Source organism: Fundulus heteroclitus, unplaced genomic scaffold, assembly GCF_011125445.2.
Source record: "Fundulus heteroclitus isolate FHET01 unplaced genomic scaffold, MU-UCD_Fhet_4.1 scaffold_517, whole genome shotgun sequence".
NCBI classification, from domain to species: Eukaryota; Metazoa; Chordata; class Actinopteri; order Cyprinodontiformes; family Fundulidae; genus Fundulus; species Fundulus heteroclitus.
In genome coordinates, this window is record NW_023396942.1 from 64,350 (window position 1) to 75,649 (window position 11,300).

At 39.0% G+C, this 11,300-nt stretch overlaps 1 long non-coding RNA gene across 1 annotated transcript; it reads left to right on the forward strand.

Annotated features, from left to right (window-relative positions):
• Window positions 1-5,051: 5,051 nt before the first annotated feature.
• LOC118560927 lies at window positions 5,052-5,291 on the forward strand. The gene is made up of 2 exons (XR_004929689.1): window positions 5,052-5,094; window positions 5,167-5,291. It is a non-coding gene; the product is annotated as an uncharacterized LOC118560927 (long non-coding RNA).
• Window positions 5,292-11,300: the final 6,009 nt, after the last annotated feature.

The following is an 11,300-nucleotide window of genomic DNA, read 5'->3' on the forward strand; positions in this document are numbered from 1 at the left end:
CTCCGGTTCCACAGCTGTTCCACGGTCTCAAGTACTCCGCTCCTGAGTTTCCTCCCGGTCAGTCTCCCCGCGCTCCTCCTGTCAGCCAGCTTCTGCACCCTTCATCTCCGTCCATAAAGACTCTGGTTCCTCTCGTCATTAACCCTCCATTCTGTACAATAAAACTCACTTCAAGAACAAGCTCTGTGTGTGCGTGCTGTGTCCGGGTTCATCCAAAGACAAATCATGACAGTATCAAGTTGAGAAAACAAATGATAAACAGTTCAATCTACGTTTACATCTTAAAGACCTACATTAAGATAACAACAATGCAGTACAATCAACTTTTTAAACTTAAGTTTCTGAGTTGCAACAACAATAGTATTGCAACTCAGAAACAGTACGTGAGTTAACAGCACGTGGACTTTCATTTGCAACTATAATTGACTTGAAACGTCTAAAGGCCCATTCATACCTCACGTAAAAGACGGATACGGATACGTGTGGAGTGTTTCGTACGTTCTAACCGTCGATTTCGTCCGTACTTTGACACGAAAATTGGGAGCTTACGCTTACGGACGAAACGGATCAATACGGAGCAATACTACCGGAAACGGTGGGGGCGCTATTGAGTTTGTAGTACAAAATGTCAACAAAATCACAAAGAAGGTTGTAATTCTGGGCTTTAAACAATGGCGGGATTCGAGGAACAACTTGCGGAGCTTGTCCGCAACTACCCACACATATGATGTGTCGTGTCCGGGGCACAGGGACAAACAAAAAGTTTACTTACGGAGCAAATACAACAAAATCACGTATTGGACCGTCGCCGTGTTTGATCAGTGACGAATCATTGGCGCTCAGCACTGCCACCTAGAGGACATATTGGTTATTGCGCACCTCAACGGACGGAGGTATGAAGGAGTCAACGGATAGAACGTACGGACAGAAATATGGACGTGCAGGCCAAACGTAGGGTATGAATGGGCCTTTACAGTGTATGCACAGATATTAGGCTGATGACGATTTTTACCATATTGTGTTTTTAAATGCATATTTTCTAACACCAAAATGTGTTAACTTCAGTGCTTAATGAATTGAGGCATATCAGGTGTTACCTTTGTGTACAATGAGGGAAGTTGTTGCATAAGGAAATCAACACTCTATATCAGTGGTGTCCAAACATTTTGCTACATGGGCCAAAACGGTCAAGTTGAAGGTGATTGAGGGACACACCATTTTGATTTATTTTTTTCTGTGCAAAATATTTCCTTTTTACTTGATCAACTATAAAGTACAATATTTTGATATAGTAAAGAAGTCAGATTTCTTGTCAGGAATGGCTTTTGGAGTGGACCCAAGTGAAATTAGACAGGCAGAAGCAGGATGGTGAGTTGAGAAAGTTAATAAAAAAAGAAAAACTTACATTTAGATGGGCATATTCAATATGTTGGATTGTCTGGTGCCAATATATAATGCTTGCTCCAATAAAATACTCTTGACTTATCTTTTGACTCTTGATATGCTAGAGTGTGTAGTGGAGGATAAACAAGACCACAGCCAGTTGAATGTGATATGTAGCCAAATGAAAGCGTGGTGAGGGAAATCCTGCGAAAAAAAACACAGCTCACCTCTGTTGTGCCATTATGCACTGTTTTATGTTATTTAATGTTTAATAAATAACTCTCGGTCGGTTAGGAAGTGTCCGTTGAAAGTCAGCCCAAACAGCTGATATTAGGACAACAGTTGAAAGGGTGATTCGAGCACTGGCATTCTTTTAATAGCAAATTCTGCACATATATGGAATAAATGAGTGACAACCTCTCTTAAAGTATAAGAATGTCTTAAAAGAAATAAAACACCCAGAGAACACCACTATAGAATGCTGTTTATCTGGATTAACACTATATTTCAATCATCAAATCCTCTCTACTATGCTAGTTTCACTAGCATAGTAGAAAGTTAAATTCTGATGTCCGGTTGCCTATAAGTATTGGTGCAAACAATCAAACTTCAGAGATAACCATTTACTTGTTATTATTGGAATGTAAATGAACATCCAAGCGTAGCTACAGGAATTGATGAGGGCAGCAGATGAAAGATAACAAAACTGGACATGAAAATGAGTGCATTACCCTCTTACAACAATTAACCTTGTATGGTTGTCTGTATATAGTAGACAGTGTTATCAAAATTAATGATTGATCCTAGCAGTTAATCAAAAAAAGGAGGTAAAAAAAATAAATAATCCTAAAAATGCAATGTTCTTCTTAAATTTTTGTTGGAGTGTTTGGTAAACAACTTGGTGCAGTACAGCCTCCAACCACAACCAAAATCACTCCTTTCGGGTAGCTCTATTTATCTGAATTTTTTTGTTTTTGTTGTTTATTGACAAGCCAGAATGAAAATAAGCTGAAATAAAACAGACGAAATCAGACTATAATTGCATGAAAATGTAAGGACTAGAAGTAAAAGGTAGACTGTAAAAGGTAGACAGGTAAAACCCTGTCCTATCTGATAATTTTTAAATAACATTTGAGTTCTCCACCCCCAAAAGAGGGTTCCATTATAGTAGATCTTTATCGGACAATGCTGCATTAAACTTTAAAGAGTCTGTCCCCCTTTTAATATCGTCAGTATTGCAGAAATGCCTTGCAGATAGCAGCAATGTTGTTTCTTCCCATTCACAAATAGATGTCTTTGTTAACGGTATGACTTTGTCATTGTATTTTGCATTAAACAATGTAGCTCTATTGAAAAAGAAGGTGATTATTCACAGGAAGCTGGCTCCCTAGTTTAATTCAGAGCTGCGTTCCTTGAAGCACAATGTTAGGAAATTGGAGAGAAAATGGTGCTCTACACACCAAGAGGAATCCTACCTAATCTGGAGGGACAGTCTATTGTTGTATAACAAGACTCTTCGCAGAGTTAGAGCAGCATATTTTTCATCAACTGAGGAGAACAAAAATAATCCTAGATTTCTCTTCAGTACAGTTGCCAAACTTACACAGAGTCATAGCTCCGTTGATCCATCCATTCCCTTACCTCTTAGCAGTAATGATTTTATGGGATTCTTCATAAATAAAATTGATTCCATTTAAAATAAAATAATTGGCATCCTCCCAAACATGATTACCCCGTCTTCAGTAAGTGAGGCAGCGTCGGAGGAATCTTTAGAACCTGCACGGTGCCTGAACTGTTTAGAAGCAGTAGAGCTTTCTGAGCTATCTAAAATACTAGCTTCATCTAAACCTTCTACCTGCATGTTAGACCCAATCCCAACCAAATTGTTTAAGGAGGTATTCCCTTTGATCAGTGGTCCTATTTTAGAAATTATTAATCTATCCTTAGCTGTCATTAAACCTTTACTTAAGAAACCTTCTCTTGTGAAGAGGAGTTAGTAAATTACAGACCTATATCTTTTCTTATCTAAAATTCTTGAGAAAGTAGTTGCTAATCAACTCTGTGATAAACTTCTTAATCAATCACTTAATCTGGATGGCATTAACTTGGCCTCTGGTAATAAAGTAAAAAATCTTGGTGTTGTTTTCGACCAAGACTTGTCATTTAAATCGCATATTAAACAGGTTTCCAGAGTTTCCTTTTTTCACCTCAGGAATAATGCCAAAATTAGAAACATTCTTTCCTGGGGTTACGTTGAAAAACTAGTCCATGCATTTGTTACTTCAAGGCTGGACAATTGTAATTCTTTACTATTAGGTAGTCCACACAATGCAATTCAAAGTCTTCAGCTGATCCAAAATGCTGCAGCAAGAGTTCTGATGAAAATCAACAAGAGGGATCATATTTCTCCAATTTTAGTTTCCCTTCACTGGCTTCCTGAATCAATAATATAATTTAAAATTCTTCTTCTAATGTATAAAGCCCTTAATAATTAAGCTCCATCATATATCAGAGCTCTGATTACCCCATATATTCCTAACAGAGCACTTCGCTCTCAGACTGCAGGTCTGCTGGTGGTTACTAGAGTCTCTAAAAGTAGAATGGGAGGCAGATCCTTTAGCTATCAGGCTCCTCTCCTGTGGAACCAACTCCCAATTTTGGTCCGTGAGGCAGACACCCTGTCTACTTTTAAGACTAATCTTAAAACTTTCCTTTTTGACAAAGCTTATAGTTAGAGTGGCTCATGTTACCCTGAGCTACCTCTATTGTTATGCTGCTATAGGCTTAGGCTACTGGAGGACATCAGGGCCCATTTTTCTCACTCTACTGATTTCTACTGTTCTCCAGATTTGCATTGCATTAAATTGAAATGACTGTTGTCATTTCAGCTTTTAACTTTTTGTTTTCTTTTTTCATCATAGTAGGTACACCTGGTCTGACGTTCTGTTAACTGTGACATCATCCAGAGAAGACAGATCACCGGCTATTACCATTCAATTCAATTCAATTCAATTCAATTTTATTTATATAGCGCCAAATCATGAAACATGTCATCTCAAGGCACTTTACAAAGTCAAGTTCAATCATATTATACAGATTGGGTCAGATTATACAGATTGGTCAAAAATGTCCTATATAAGGAAACCAGTTGATTGCATCAAAGTCCCAACAAGCAGCATTCACTCCTGGGGATGTAACGTTTCTGGCACTGGAGCTGCTGATTGCAATCAGCACACCTGTGTCTTTCTCCACCCTGGCTGCTTAAAAGCTCTGCTCCTCGCAGTCTCCAGTGCCAGAACGTCTTTAGCCGCACGGTGAGCGCTTCCAGCCTTCTTTTTGAATTCCTGTTTGCCTGTCAGTCTCTCGACCTGTTTTGCCTCTGTTTTTGAAAACCTGTCTGCCCCTTTTGGATTTGTCTGCCTGCCTGGGTCCTGCCTGTCAGCCTCAGAGAACTGGACTGCCTCACCGTGTTTCTGACCCCAGTCTGTCCATGAGTAAAACGAGTTCGCCTGCCCCCTGTTCTGTCTGTGCTTTCTGGATTGACCTGGACCTGGACGCTCTATTTGGATTCCCCCTTGGAGACCGCTGCCTGAGCTAAACGGATTTCCCCCTGACAAAGACCTGGACCGGACCTGGACAAAGAGCCCTGGATAACCCCCTCTCGGACGCCTTCGTAACAAGGAGTCAGAGTTCTGCCCTCAGCACGTCCAGGTTAGTGACCTCACTTCTCTCTAACAAGCCTGTTAATATCTGCTGGTCACTAACCTGCGACTCTGCCTTCAGGAGCGGCCAGTCGCAGAGTGCGAGCCGAACCAGGGACCGAGCCGCCAGCGTCAAAATAAAGACTGATATTATTTTTGTACTCACTTGTTTTCGGGTATTTCTTGGGTCCTCCTAAATTCATCACAGGGGAAGCGTAGAGCCACAGGAAGAGTCATCTGCATTGTACATGGCTTTGCTGCAATCCCTCATACTGAGCAAGCATGAAGCGACAGTGGGAAGAAAAACCACCCATTAGCGGGAAGGAAAAATCTCCGGCAGAACCGGGCTCAGTATGAACGGTCATCTGCCTCGACCGACTGGGGTTACAGAAGACAGAACAGAGACACAACAAGAGAAACAAAAAAGCACAGAAGCACACATTGATCTAGTAATCTGTTCTACATTAGATGGTAGTAGCGGGTGAGCCGTCTTCTCTGGATGATGTCACAGTTAACAGAAAGCCAGACCAGGTGTACCTACTATGAAGAGAAAAGAGAGAGAACAGAAAGTTAAAGCAGAAATGACAACACATAATGCATAATTGAAGAACAGTAGAACTCAATAGAGTGAGAAAATTAGATCCTGATATACTCCAGTAGCCTAAGCCTATAGCAGTAAAACTATAAAGGTAGCTGAGAGTAACATGAGCCACTAGTTATAATTTTTGTCAAAAAGAAAAGTTTTAAGCCTAGTCTTAAAAGTAGACAGGGTGTCTGCCTCACGGACCAAAACTGGGAGTTGGTTCCACAGGAGAGGAGCCTGATAGCTAAAGGATCTGCCTCCCATTCTACTTTTAGAGACTCTAGGAACCACCAGCAGACCTGCAGTCTGAGAGCGAAGTGCTCTGTTAGGAACATACGGGGTAATCAGAGCTCTGATATATGATGGAGTTTGATTATTAAGGGCTTTATACGTTAGAAGAAGAATTTTAAATTCTATTCTTGATTTAACAGGAAGCCAATGAAGGGAAGCTAAAATTGGAGAAATATGATCCCTCTTGTTGATTTTCATCAGAACTCTTGCTGCAGCATTTTGGATCAGCTGAAGGCTTTGAACTGCATTTTGTGGACTTCCTGATAGTAAAGAATTACAATAGTCCAGCCTTGAAGTAACAAATGCATGGACCAGTTTTTCAGCATCACTCCTGGACAGAATGTTTCTAATTTTGGCGATATTCCGGAGGTGAAAAAAGGAAATTCTGGAAACCTGTTTAATATGGGATTTAAATGACATGTCTTGGTAAAAAATAACACCAAGATTTTTTACTTTATTACCAGAGGCCAGGTTAATGCCACCCAGATTAAGTGATTGGTTAAGAAGTTTATTTTTTGAGGACTCTGGCCCAAAGATTACAACTTCGGTCTTGTCAGAATTTAGATGCAGGAAATTTAAAGTCATCCAGCTTTTGATGTCATCAAGACATGACTGCAGTCGAAGTAATTGATTGGATTCATCAGGATTTATGGATAAATATAGCTGAGTATCATCAGCATAACAGTGGAAATTAATCCCATGCTGTCTGATAATTTTGCCTATCGGAAGCATATATATAGTAAAGAGAATTGGTCCAAGGACTGAACCCTGTGGTACTCCACAGGTGACCCTAGAGTTTGAGGAAGATTTATTATTAACATGAACAAATTGGAATCTGTCTGACAGATAAGATTTAAACCAGCCTAATGCTTTCCCCTTAATCCCTACAGTATGTTCAAGTCTTTGTAGGAGAATATTGTGATCAACTGTATCAAACGCAGCACTGAGATCTAACAGGACAAGTATAGACACAAGTCCATTATCTGAGGCCATGAGAATATCATTAGTGACCTTCACCAGAGCTGTTTCAGTGCTATGATGAGATCTGAAGCCTGACTGAAACTCCTCAAGTAGGTCATTACTTTGTAAATGTTCACAAAGTTGATTAGCAACTACTTTCTCAAGAATTTTAGATAAGAAAAGAAGATTAGATATAGGTCTGTAATTTACTAACTCATCTTGATCAAGAGAAGGTTTCTTAAGTAAAGGTTTAATAACAGCTACTTTCAAAACCTGTGGTACATATCCATTTACTAAGGATAGATTAATCATGTCTAAAATAGTGCCACTGATCAAAGGGAATATTTCCTTAAACAACTTGGTTGGGATTGGGTCTAACATACAGGTAGAAGGTTTAGATGAAGCTAAAATTTTAGATAGGTCAGAAAGCTCTACTGCTTTTAAACAGTTCAGACACTGCGCAGGTTCTAAGGATTCCTCCAATGCTGCCTCACTTACTGAGGACGAGGTAATCATGTTTGGGAGGATGCCAATTATTTTATTTTTAATGGCATCAATTTTATTTATGAAGAATACCATAAAATCATTACTACTAAGAGCTAAGGGAATGGATGGATCAACAGAGCTGTGGCTCTGGGTAAGTTTGGCAACTGTACTAAAGAGAAATCTAGGATTATTTTTATTCCCTTCAATTAATGATGAAAAATATGCTGCTCTAACTCTGCGGAGGGTCTTTTTATACAACAATAGTCTGTCCCTCCAGATTAAGTAGGATTCCTCTTGATGTGTAGAGCGCCATTTTCTCTCCAATTTCCTAACATTGTGCTTTAAGGAACGCAGCTCTGAATTAAACCAAGGAGCCAGCTTCCTGTGAATAATCACCTTCTTTTTCAAGGGAGCTACATTGTCTAATGCAGAACGCAATGAGGAAGTCACATTGTTAGCAAAGGTATCGATTTGTAAATGGGAAGAAACAGCAATGCTGCCATCTACAGGGCATTTCTGCAATACTGAGGATATAAAAAAGGGGACAGACTCTTTAAGTTTTGATACAGCATTATCCGATAAAAATCTACTATAATGGAACTCTCTTTTGGGGGTGGAGAACTCAGTTAGATTAAACTCAAATGTTATTAAAAATGATCAGACAGGACAGGGTTGTGAGAGAATACTGTTAATTCTTCACAATCAATGCCATATGTCAGAACAAGGTCTAAAGTATGGAGCCGAGAGTGCGTCGGTTCATGCACATTTTGAGCAAAACCAATTGAATCTAGGATAGTTTTAAAGGCTACACTAAGGTTATCACATTCAATGTCAACATGGATGTTAAAATCACCCACTATAATAACCTTATCAGTATTTAACACCAAATCAGATAAGAAATGTGACAACTCATCCAAAAACTGAGTGTAAGGGCCTGGTGGACGATACAAAACAACAAACAGAAGAGGTTTTATTGCTTTGCAGTTTGGATGAGGGAAACTGAGGGTTAAATGTTCAAAAGAACTGTAATTATTAGTTGGCCTGGGACTAATTAATAAATCAGACTGAAAGATAGTTGCCACTCCTCCTCCTCTTCCCACAGATCTGGGAATGTGGAAATTTGAATAACTGGAGGGGGTTGACTCATTTATACTAACGTAGTCCTCTTGTAGCCAGGTTTCTGTGAGACAAAACAAATCAATCTTATTATCAGAAATCAATTCATTAACTAACAAAGTCTTCGGAAGGGGAGACCTTATATTTAATAGACCACATTTAATTCTTTTATTTTTTGGTTCAAAGTGATCCGTATGGATTTGTATTAGATTTTTATGATTTGTTCCTTTTACCATCTAATGTAGAACAGATTACTGGATCAATGTGTGCTTCTGTGCTTTTTTTGTCTGTCTTGTTGTGTCTCTTCTCTGTCTTCTGTAACCCCCAGTCGGTCGAGGCAGACGACCGTTCATACTGAGCCCGGTTCTGCTGGAGCTTTTTCCTTCCCGCTAATGGGGATTGCTGCAAAGCCATGGACAATGCAGATGACTCTCCCTGTAGCTCTACACTTCTACAGGAGTGAATGCTGCTTGTCGGGACTTTGAAGCAATCAACTGGTTCCCTTATATAGGAAATTTTTGACCAATCTGTGTAATATGATTGATTTGACTTTGTGAAGTGCCTCGAGATGACATGTTTAATGAATTGGCGCTATATAAATAAAATTGAATTGAATTGAATAGACTGAAAAATAATTACTCCACTAAATTGTACATAACCATAATTTCTAATTAAGTAAGGTAACAAAGCATTTTTACTAAGCTACTTGACACCTCTGCACCAACATTCCCTGGAAGAGCGAATGTTTCCACTTTTTCAAGTTTTGAACTTAAAATAAAATATATTTCAGAAATTGAGAGAGATTCTTTGTCTACTGCTGAACAAAGTATGTACCGAACTGTGGGTTTGTGTACTGTTGCACACCAGCACTTATACCAGAGAGATAAAAAACAGAGATGAAATTGATGTTTGTTTTGTGGTTCTTTTATTTGTTTTCACTCTTAGTGTTTGTATTCTTTAGTTATGAGCACCATGTGACTGTTTCAGACAGAGTGGAAAACTGTAGCTTCAGACAGCAACATTCAAACAAAAAGTGTAGATGGCTTGATGAACACTTGTTCACCTTAGACATGAGCACGTGCTGAGTTTAGTATTATGGACACACACACACACACAGAATCTCTGCCATGGATAGATTTTTTCTTCAATAGTTGTTGCTTAGTAACACCTTTATAGGCTGTTATTATACTTTCTTGAAATGTTTGTGGTAAACAAAGAGGAAGAAGAGTTCAGAGAAGAGTAAAGACTTAGGGGTTGATGAAGAAGGAACGAGGAGCTGATTGAGCGCAATAACAAGTGAACAAATGTTAAGAGGTGAGTCTGGGACAAAGTGACCTACTGCTGAAATCTATTATTATCCAAAACAAAGTGCTCCCTCGCTGGCCGACCACACCCTTTCTTGACTTTCAGGACTTATTCTCACATAATTCATGTAACCTGCTGGCCTGGAAATGGGATTTGCCAACCAGTTTGTGATAATTACTGCTTTGAAATGCCAGCACACCAAAGGGTGACTAGGTGCTGCACTGAGGCAGCATGAAAGCAAATGAAATGGCTAAACAACATGATAAACCCTTAGTGTGAAGAAGAAGGTATTGTTTGTAATAACTGGTTAGCTGTTGACTGGTGAGCTTGTGGTGGTAGTTTAGTGTGTCAGGAAACATTACATTTACCCAATAGTTCTAAAAGGGCTGTGTGCAAGGAAGGGGCCAGTAATTACAAGCTTGGATTTAGCATCTCACCTGTATAAGGCTGCTAAAGGTCACATTCAGAAATCAGCACAGTGACTGCTTATAAAACAATGGATTTCTCAACCTTTGTTGCTTTGTTGTTTTGTCTCTTAAGAGCCATAAAGATAGATCAAACACAGTGTTTTTACTACTTTGCTGTTATACCCAATAGAGATCTAAACACAGACACAGATGACTAAATCGTGTTAATAGCAGTTAATAATGATAAATGTGCTTGAAATAAAATGTCTTTTACTTTGAGCAGACTGTGGACATTTAGTTTTCCTTTTGATTCAACTAGAAGTCTTATTGGTTTTACTGATTCCGTGTTGTTTTCCAGGGAAGTTATGTGATTTGCAGTAATGCAGTCATGTATTCTGCTGAACTCAAAACTGCTGCCTATTAGGAAAGGAGATCAAACACACAATGACAGTATGATTTGGAAAATTGTATGCTGTAATTTATCCGATACATTATTTGTATGACAGTAATGACATGCCAGAGAAATTGTTCCTTGGCTGGTCGGTAATATCTCTGTCCCCCTTGATACCATTTAGAATAGCTGTGGAGAGGGAGGGCTGGAGATTTCTGCTCAGGCTATGACCCCTTTGATCCAGATTTATAGATGTGTTGTAAAATGGAAACATGAAACATACACATAAACACCCACAATGCATTTAGAAAATCGTGGGAAAGGTAATGAGTTACACCAACATTTAATTTTTCTTTTGAGATAATATATCTAACAAAACAAGATCAGTATTGTTTGTGCAGTGTGCTTACATGCCGTGCAAGTATACTTATACTTGTTATAAGTGTGACCTTGGGTACAGTTTCTGTTATGTGTGGAGAACCTTAAACCCTCTTTTTACCAGATTACACAGATAAGTTTGTAAGAGTTACCAGAGGCACTGTTGCAAATTAAATACAGTTTATTAAATTCCTATGGGCAGAGATCGTCAGTTTATTTTATTGCACAAAGACGACCACATTAAAAGTAGGAGTCTATTCAAGCCCTGGAGACCTTGTGGCTATCAGACATAGTTAAAA